This window comes from Coptis chinensis, chromosome 3, assembly GCF_015680905.1.
Source record: "Coptis chinensis isolate HL-2020 chromosome 3, ASM1568090v1, whole genome shotgun sequence".
NCBI lineage: Eukaryota > Viridiplantae > Streptophyta > Magnoliopsida > Ranunculales > Ranunculaceae > Coptis > Coptis chinensis.
The window spans coordinates 116582623-116592869 of NC_141458.1; the positions used below are offsets into that span (position 1 = coordinate 116582623).

Sequence of the window (10247 nt, forward strand, 5' to 3'; positions counted from 1 at the left end):
GGTGTGGAGAAAACAGGGGAAATGGGATATGCTTTGGTCCTACTTGCAAATGCTACTCAACGTTCTTTTACCTTTGTCTTCTCACTTCAGTTATATATTTCATCTCTTTCAACAATCACAGTATTTAAAAAAATAAGAGAGGGGTTCTAGGGACATATTTTATATTAAATAAACTCAAAATTGTTAGGCATTTATAAGTTTTGGATTAAGTTAATATTTTGTAGATATAATTTTCTAACTATTCTAAACTTACCAAATATAGTATCAAAAATGGTGAAAATGAACAGTCTACAATTAGTCAAATTTTGTAAATTGTTAACTATATTTGGCATAATATATAATTTCATAATGTTAAGGGTGTGGATGTCATTTGATAAGGATTGGTGGCAGCCGTCGAATAGAGTTCACAAGATCATGACATGTGTCCTAAATGATTTGAATTTGAATTTTGTCTTTGCCAAAGTCACAAAGTATTTATGTAGTTATACCTAGAAAAGAGCATTAGAGTTTTTTCATTTGTCTTGACTAAAAACATCACGGTCAAACTCAGTTGATTTGGATGTGTTTTGGTCTTGGGGAGGTAAACCTCTAGATGAAAGAACGAAGAACCTGGAGGGAGGAGGGAGGGGGCTAAAGCTAATTGGCGAAGTTAAGGGGGATAAATCTCTAGATGAAAGAACTAGGAGGATAAAGCTAATTGGCCTAAGTTCTGGAGGGGTAAAACTAGAAAAATATTAAAATGACAAAGGGCAATGAAGTCTTTTTACATACATTGACCAAAAAGATAACAGTCAAACATAATTGACTTGGATATGGTGTGGTATTGGGAGAGAGGGGGGGAGCGGGTAAACCTCTAGATGAAAGAACTTGGGGGTAAAACTAATTGGCCTAAGTTATGAGGGGTAAAGCTAGAAAACTGATCTACTTAACAAAACAGGGCGGTCTTGATAGCCAACGACTGAGATTCAATTTAAGGAGGTATAAATCAAGGGTCAAGACGAGTGCCACGATGATAGCCCATGAGTTGGATTAGAAATTAATTAGATTCTTAATTGTGAAATTAAACAAAAAAAAAAACCTTTGTTTTCTCTAGAAATGATTAATTGCAAATTTTAAACACAATCAAATTTTTACGTGTACCGATTTAACCACTATGACAGCCCATGAGCTGGATTAAAAATTAATTGGATTCTTAATTGTGAAATTAAACAAAAAAAAAACTCTATGTTTTCTCTATAAATGACTAATTGCAAACTTTAAATACAATTAAATTTTTACGTGTGCCGATTTAAATTTCTTTTATACGTCCAAATGCTAGACTGGTAAAATTTTATTGAAGGACCAAGGCATGCGCTTACGTTAACCCCCTCTTTATTTGTAATTTAGTACTCTCTTTTTGCAATTAAGAGTAACTCTTCATCAGTTCTTATCTGCCCAAGACTCATGAAAATATGAACAGGCGCAACCATTTTCTTCTCTCTCATAAAACAGACAGACGATGAGTTTTTAAACCCAAATGCCTCATTTATACTGTTTTTGACCATCAAAGGTTTTCCACAAACTCATGCAAGTATTTTTCTTAGCAAATTAATTATTAGTCTTCTTATTATTTTGACTGTTTTTGTATCTCTTCAAACTACTGATTTCTGAAATTTTCTTGACTTCTATATTGGAATGGTTACAAGGTTGATAGGGAACTAATGGGAGCAATGAACGTCACGACAAAGACAGTGAACCCGACATTCATCACGGATGATTTAATTTCGTCTAAATCATTCAACTATTCAATGATGGTTCTATCAAATATACACACACTCATCTATATTTATTTTGAATGCAGTTTCCTAATTGCATCGGAGGCGTCAGTTTTGGTGATTGGGTCGACAAGTTATCATAGTCAATATAAGAAGTGAAGCAAAAATTTGTTCTTTAGAGCATCTTTAGGAGAGACACTTTCCTAGCATCAAACACCAAATTTTCAACAATTTGGTGTTTTTTCATCTTTAAGAGAGTTACATGTTGATGAAAACACCAAAAAAATACCAAACTAAACACCAAATGGGGCAAAATTTTGTTCCAGCTTTGGTGTTATATCAAATCACTCACGCGGTTTTGGAAAAACCGTGCTGGTGTTGTATCAAATCACTCACACGATTTTGGAAAAACCGTACGGTTTTTCTAACACCGCATGGGCTTGGGCTGCTAAGTGAGCTTCTATGATGCGGTGTTGCCAACACCGCGCGGTTTTTCCAAAACCGCATGCTCTCAATGAAGAAACGGGCAAAAAATGGCTATATCTTTCTAACACTATAAATTGAAATACTCACACAATAGTTTTACACTCACTTATTTTATCTACTCTCTACTCTCTACTCTTAAAACAACAATGGCTAATGAATAACCAAAAGCAAAATCTAGAGGGGCTTCATGGATACAAGCTAGAATAAAATGTTGCTCTCACCAATAGTTGGCTACAAGTTAGTCAAGATGGTGTAGTAGGAAATGAGCAAAAGTCAAACGATTTTTGGAGTAGGATTCTAAATGCATTTCATGCAAATATAGGAAGAATGACTGAACGCAACTTGACGGGGATGAAACACTGTTGGACTCTCATTCAAGCTAATATCAACAAGTTCCATGTTATTCTTTCTAAGATTCAAGTATCTCCTCCAAGTGGCTATAATGATAATATGATTGTAAGTATTTACCTTTTATTTGCTATTTTGATTCACAAAAACATCTTTCAATTCTAATTTAGTTTTTTCTTAATTGGTAGGTTGAGGAAGCAATAAATGTATATGGGCTACATAATGGGGTTTGGAAGTGGATGCAATGCTATAATGTGGTGAAAGACTCACCCAAATGGAAGAGGCTACAGTTGAGAAATGATTTGCGACCCACCAAAAAGTCGAAGTCAAACAATGGGGAACGAGGTTCATTAGTTCCAATATCAATGCGACAACTCAACCAATGGATTATGATCCACACCAAGTTGTTGGGCTTGAGGATATGCCTGTTGGAAAGAAAGAAGAAAAGAGAAGAAGGCAGAAAGAGAAAGAAGAAAGTGATTCTAAAGTGGAGGAATCCGCTAAGAAACTTGATGATTTTCTAGCAGAACTTTCTAAAACCACCAAAGAAAGCTATAACTTGGAAGCTCAAAGGCAATTGAAGAAAGATGAGATGGAATCCGAAAAACTTCAATTGAAGAAAAGTACGTTGGATTGGAAGCTCCAAATCCAAAAAGAAAAACTTCAATTGAAGAAAGATGTGCTACGAGTTCGAGAAGATGAAAATGATGCAAAAATACTATGAATGAAATTAGAAGGATTACCCGAAGACGAGCGCGAAATTTGGCAACTCAAAAGGGCATAAATTTTACAAAAAATGAAGAATCGACTTGGCAATATCACTGATAGTAGTCAAAGTAGTACATAATATAAATTTAAGTTTGTATGTTTTTTAATTTGAGTATTTTAATTTGTCTTTTAATTTATGTACTTTAATTTATGACGTACTTTAATTTGAGTTTGTATTTTGATTTTAATTAGAATGTGCTTTAATTGAATATTTTCTTTTAATTTGAGTTAAGTTACCTTAATTTAAAGTTGATACTTTTTATCATTCTAAAAAAAATTCAGCAGAATCTACTTTGTATTTTCAAAATTCTCATATACACAAATCCTTTCATAAAACCACAAATATATAGAAATAAACTTGTAACACAAATACATAGAAATTGAAACGATAGATAAACACAAAGTCCAAATGAAGTGCAAATAGAAATAGAAATCAAGTCTGACCACGCCGCCCACGCCTACTCCACAAATGCTCGACCAAGTCATTCTTCAATCTATCATGAACAACTTTTGAACGAACTCTCTCAATGCTAGATGCCCAATGAGATAGAACGAAAGTGGCGTTGATCTTCAAATGCACCTTCTCTACATAACACTTCATACTTAGAAATATACTGCGGGATATCCGTTTTGCGTTCATCTTCCACAATCATATTGTGTAAAATGATGCAAGCCCTCATAATAGTAGCCATGGTCTCCAAATACCATAACCTACACGGATTCACTAAAATAGCCCAACGCAACTTCAATATACCAAACACCCGCTCTATGTATTTTCTAGCAGCTCCTTGCTTCTTTGCAAAATATTTGTCTTGTGCAACAGTCGGTTTAGCAATCGTTTGAATCAATGTGACATAATTAGGATAAATACCGTCAGCCAAGTAATATCCCATATCATAATTATGGCCATTCACAGTGTAGTTACACGAAATAGCTTCATCATTAACTATATCATCAAATATTGGTGAGCGGTCAAGCACATTAAGATCATTGTGAGAACCTGCCATGCCAAAAAAAGCATGTCGAATCCACGTGTCGTCATGAGAAGCAACCGCCTCCAAACTCACTATTGGTTTATGCACATGGCCAGTGTGAGACCCTTGCCACGCGGATGGGCAATTCTTCCATTGCCAGTGCATGCAATCAATGCTTCATAGTATTCCAGGCCATCCGCGTTCTTCAGACTCTTCAAGCAAACGTTAAATATCTGCAGCATTTGGTTTGCGCAAGTATTCACCTCCAAAAATTCTAATAATTCCATCACATAAATAGCGCATGCATTCATGAACAGTTAGCTCAGCAACATGTAATATGTCATCTACTAGATCAGCAGAAGACCCATAAGCAAGCATTCGTATAGCAGCAATTAGGGGTGGGAATTTGGCCCTAACGACCCTAACCCGGCCCTGACCGACCCGACCCTAAGCCCTATAAAGCCCTCACAACTAAAGCCCTCATAGAGTTTGGGGCGGGCGTACCCTAATGCTTTAGGCAGGGCTAGGGGCTAAGATTCTAAAACATAGGCCCGACCCTAACCAAGCCCTAACCAAGCCCTAACCGCCCCCTTGTTTCATACTTTCACTATAAATACACATACCATAATTGTCCAACTCTTTGTTAAATATTTTCAATTAAAATAACATTGTCCTTTGTAATTTATCACTTACACCCAAGGGTACTTCCAATAACTTGTTTTATATAACAAAAACTTGTCAACTTAGCGACCATGAAGAACAATGAGCACTAGCCTAATAAAAATAAGACTTTATTCCTTTGATCATCAAGTCAAAGTCCATAACTTATTATTCTCAATTTCTTTTCTCACTTATTTCTTATAAATTATATTTTTATTTACATCCAAGCCAAGTCTAAAACTAAAGGTTTCCTTCCACACCATTAAAGCAAAATACAGAACAGACATTTGTAACATAGAAACCAAAAAACACCCTTTGTCAGAAAAATGACATTTATAATCTCAAACCTTTCTCCATCACTTGTTCAAAAGCCAATATTTTCATTTCCATATACAAAGCTTGAATCACTTTTAAATTAGAAGAAAGGTAATATTATATTTGTTTCAATCTATTATAGAAATAATTTATGATATTACAAATAGTTTAACAACTTCCATGACCCTTAACCAAAACTATTATGTTTCTTCTTTATATCTATTACTTCTTCCTTTAAAATGATAATATAATTATTTGTCTATGTATTTCAATGTTAAATGTAATTTTAGTGAGGTTCGAAAGTACAAGGAAGAACAAATTCGAACTCTCATGTACTTCAGTTCATTAGATTGTGGATGTGCATTTTAAATTTTTGGACTTATACAGGGATTATTACTAGATTGGTTGGACTTTGAGTTTGTAGATTATTGTACATTTTGTAATATAAATGAGTTTTAAAACTGATGTAGTAAAAAAAAAAAAATATAGGCCCGCCCTAAAGCCGAATTCTAAAGCCCTTAAAGAGGGCTAGGGTCGTGGTCGAAGCTTGAGATTTAGACTTGTGACCCGCCGACCCTATGTTGACTTTAGGGTAGGGCCGAATTCTAATATCCGAAGGGCTTTAAATGTTTAGGGCCGGGCTAGCCCGACCCGGCCCATTGCCCACCCCTAGCAGCAATTACTTTGATTTTTGGGTTAATCCCAAACTTACCCTCACTATTAACTTTTTGTTGAAAATATGGTACATTATGGTTAAGATGATTGAAAATACGAGTAAATAATGATTGGCCCATACGAAATCGGGGTCGAAAGTCGTGGTCACAAAATATAGGATTTGCGCAGAAGTAGTTAGCATTTACATGAGCCAGTTGTTGCCTCGTAGTGACGATTCTTGCATTTTCTTCCTTTCTTCGAACCACCATGTGGTTTATAAGAAGACTCCGCTTCTTGCTGACGTAATAAACTCAAATGATGTCGAACCAAAGGTAAAGCAATATCCACTAATTTACGAGTTTTAATTGCAGTGTTATCATTTGAATAGCTCGAGCTCGAGCTCGATGAAGAATCATAAAAAGATGAATGATCCATTGAAAAATCGTCAAAAGTTTTAGTATTTTTTTTTTTTTTTGCTTAAGGAGATGAGTTTAGGATTAGAGGGAACATGAAAAATGAAGAGAACCTCGTAGGATTAAGAGGGTTAAATGGTTATAGCACGCAGTTTTTGGAAAACCGCATGGGCTTGGGCCTGTGAAGATGGGCTTTAGTGGCGCGGTTTTGGGAAAACCGCGTGAGCTATATGTCACAGTTTATCCAAAACCGCGTCATTTAATGTCAAAAATTTGATGTTGCTCCTAAAGATGGTTGGTGTTTTTTTAGTTTGGTGTTTGGTTTGGTTCAAAATTTTGGTATTTTTTTGGTTTCACTCCTAAAGATGCTCTTAGTATCTTTAAAATATTAGTAGCGTTGATTCTAAAATCACGTTTAAGTAAATGTTGTAAAAAGAAAAGTATAAGATCATGTAAGTGCTGCTTTGATCAATCGATTCTTAAGAGTTGCATTGTTGCGCTAATTTCCTTAAGTATGCTGCATTTCTTTGAAGGTTCTTTAATCTTGAATAAGAAAAACGTATTACTACTGATTCATTGTAAAATGCGTGCTTTCTGCTTTCAAGAAAATGTTTATTGGTTTTATTCCTCAATTTTATTAATTTCTCAATTGAAAAGTTCATCGGACTAAATAGATAATTGATATTATATGATTAATACTCATCAGATAAATATTTTTATGGGGATTATTTATAGGGTTATTTAGCTTTTGAGCCCAATTATAATCGGATAATTTATGTTTGGTCACCAATTAATCGTTTATTAGATATTGGGCCAAAATTAACGGTTGACTGCATTGACTTTGTGTTTTCTGTGGCTTTACCGTTGGGCCCAAAAATAGCTTTTGTGTAATGCCTAAAACACCCTTGCACGTTTTTACACGAGACTTTTCAAATATCATCAAAATAACGGTGAGATCTGAGATTTGATCCAACAGTCCCAATTAAATATCGCTAGAAGTCTTTTTTCAATTAAATATCCGAAGTTTTTTTCAATCAATGGTGGATGCAAAAATTGTTTGAACTTCTTCTTATTCTTTCACGAAAACCCATTAGCTAGGTCATTACTGCTTGTATGGTAGTCTATTATTTAACTCTTCATCGATCTTTGGGGCAGCTTTGCTTCAACGCCGTCACCACACCCTTCTCAATGCTTGACTTAAGCTCGGCTTGAAAGCTTCCAGAGCATTTGTCTCATATTCATCAACCCTTGGACATCCGAAGATATCACGACTTCCACCCCATTTTACCGAGCTTAATCTTATATGCAAAGAATGGTAGCTCGATAAGGTCCGACCGACGAATGAGCACTCATAGACTTGTAAAGTTCGGATCCTTCTTGTTAGCTCTTTAATTTCTTGACTTGTAAAGTTTGCGGCCGGTCTTGTCTTCGACAACAAAGGTAGAATAGTAATTCCAAAGATGTCCTCCCACAACCGGGACATCTACATCAATGAGCCTCGTGTTCTTTTTGTGTGCAACAAAAGTGTTAAGCCCTAACAACATCTAGAGTTGTAACACCAAATAGCTTCTTTGGATTGTACACACCCTTTTGCTTGAGTATTTCCGCAGCAATTGGTATTGTGGAGTTGACTGGGTTGCTGATGATGTGGATAAAAACATCTGGATAGTTGTCCGCAACAGCCTCAACCAGGATCTTCACAATGTTGGCAAGAGGTTGTCCAATCCCACCAGCAGCTCCGAGAATAGCAACTTTGAAAGTTGAAGCCTGAGGTTGGAGACGGTTCTCAAAAAAATTCGGGCTTGCTTTTCAAAGACTTGGGGCGAATGAGGCTCGAAGTCGTGTTGCTTTCCTTTGCCAAAGAAAGAAGTTTCAGATTCGCATCTTACCGATGATTACGCGCCGGACCAATTTGAAACTCTTTAAGAGAGTTTCCTGAGTTGAATCTCACACCAAAGGACTTTGCTTTTGATCCTTGAGTTCACTATAAATAATGAAGCAATTGAAAAAGTAGTCACTTCTTTATTCTTGCCATCTTGCTATCTGATAATTTGAACGTAAAAGACAACAGGAAACGACTTTATTAATTGGTGAGAGAGCGGTTAACTGAGTGTTTTTCCCGCTAATAGGATAGGTAGTGAGAGATTACGACACGTGTTACAACTAAACGGACAAGATATAAGGTAGTGCTGGCCGTTGATCTCTGCCCGTTCATTTGAATCATTTATAGTACACGTGTAAGGGTAAATTAGCCATTTTAAAAAGTATGGACGGATCACCGTCAATTTTGGCCCAATGTCTAATAAACGATCAATTGGTGACCAAACGCAAATTATCCAATTATAATTGGGCCCAAAAGCTAAATAACCCTTATTTATATTTCAATTTTTACAGTTTATCTCTAAATATATTTTTTGTTAATTTGGTTCCATCAAGTTTCTTACTGTGGAATAAAACTTGATGGAATGTTGCACTCAAGATGTTTAGATTACCACATTACCTAATGGTTTAGGATGTTTTGGTTCCGCAACATCTTTAGGAAATAGATTATAGATAGTTACTTACAATTGTTTGTCGCCTCTACACCTCAAATCTTCTTTTTGTCAAGCCGGATAACTTTAAGGCTTAGACTTTAAGCGGAAAAAGATGAACATTATTTACATTCGGTATGTCAAAGTTTTTTCATATTCTAAGAGCTCCATAGATGCTCCAAGGGAGCCTTTTAAGTTGATCAAGTGCTCTATTTTAATGAGGATACGAATGCATTAGTTTTGTTTTAATGGGGAGACGAATGTGTTTCTTCAATCTTAGAGTGAAAAATACTCACTTGAATACACACACACACAAAATTACTGACTTAGTAGTACAGAAAACAATGATTTTGAATCAATTTATTCTTACGGCCTATATATGTGTATTTGAGTCACCGGAAAGTGACACTTTTGCTTTTCAAACTTAAGCATCCACGTTAAGTATATATTTTTTAGTTTCTAAAGGAGTAAATTAAATGTCTAGGTACAGTCTATAGTTAAATTTTTATCTTGATCGATGTTCTCTTAATCCATATGAATAATAGCAACATTATTAGATTTTGTTACGTATACATGACTTTCTAATAAGATACTCAATATTTTCCAAAGCTAGCATTACCTGAACTAAATGTACTTTTTTTGTTGCATTAAATTAAAATTGTATTTGTTGATATTGTATTGGTCATTATTTTGACTTTTGAGTTTGTGTTTTAAAAAAAGTGTTATACACTTTTTATGTTTGATGGAAACTTTGCATAATCTTATTTCATGTTGCAAGATGGTATAAGTTAAGTTTTTTGGTGCTTCAAGTTCACTAAAGGTAGTACTAATGCCAACCTGCATAGCTTTTGAAATGAAATATGCACTTGGTGGATAGCTTTTGTGGCATATATATGCAATATCGACTGCTTTAGTGAATATGACGTTGGTGATCTAGACCCCTCAACCTCCCGAGTTTATGTGCATTCAATTGGTTTTTCTTTGTTCTGATTTAGTTGTAGGCCTTTTAATTTATACATATACAACCAAACATGTCAAACACTGATCACTTGCATAGAGTGTTGTGAAAGACTGTATGGACTTGGTGGTAAAAGTCCTCACTGGAATTCCTATTGTACTATTGAAAATAACACTTTGAAAGCAAATGGTAAGTGTACATTGGATTGTGTTTTCAGGTCACTACGTACAATTTGCTCTCGGACTTCTTCTTATGGTGCCTCTTTTTTTGGGGTGAAAAGGTTTCATTTCTTCCATTCACTCTTCCAACGAAAAGAGTGTACCAGCCAAGACCTCTACTCCAATTCTAGGTGATTTGATGGGATTTTTACATTGGTGTTGGTTGAG

General features: G+C 35.3%; 1 pseudogene; it reads right to left on the minus strand.

Annotated features, from left to right (window-relative positions):
- Positions 1-7508: 7508 nt before the first annotated feature.
- Positions 7509-9746, minus strand: LOC147513409 (malate dehydrogenase, chloroplastic pseudogene; annotated as a pseudogene).
- Positions 9747-10247: the final 501 nt, after the last annotated feature.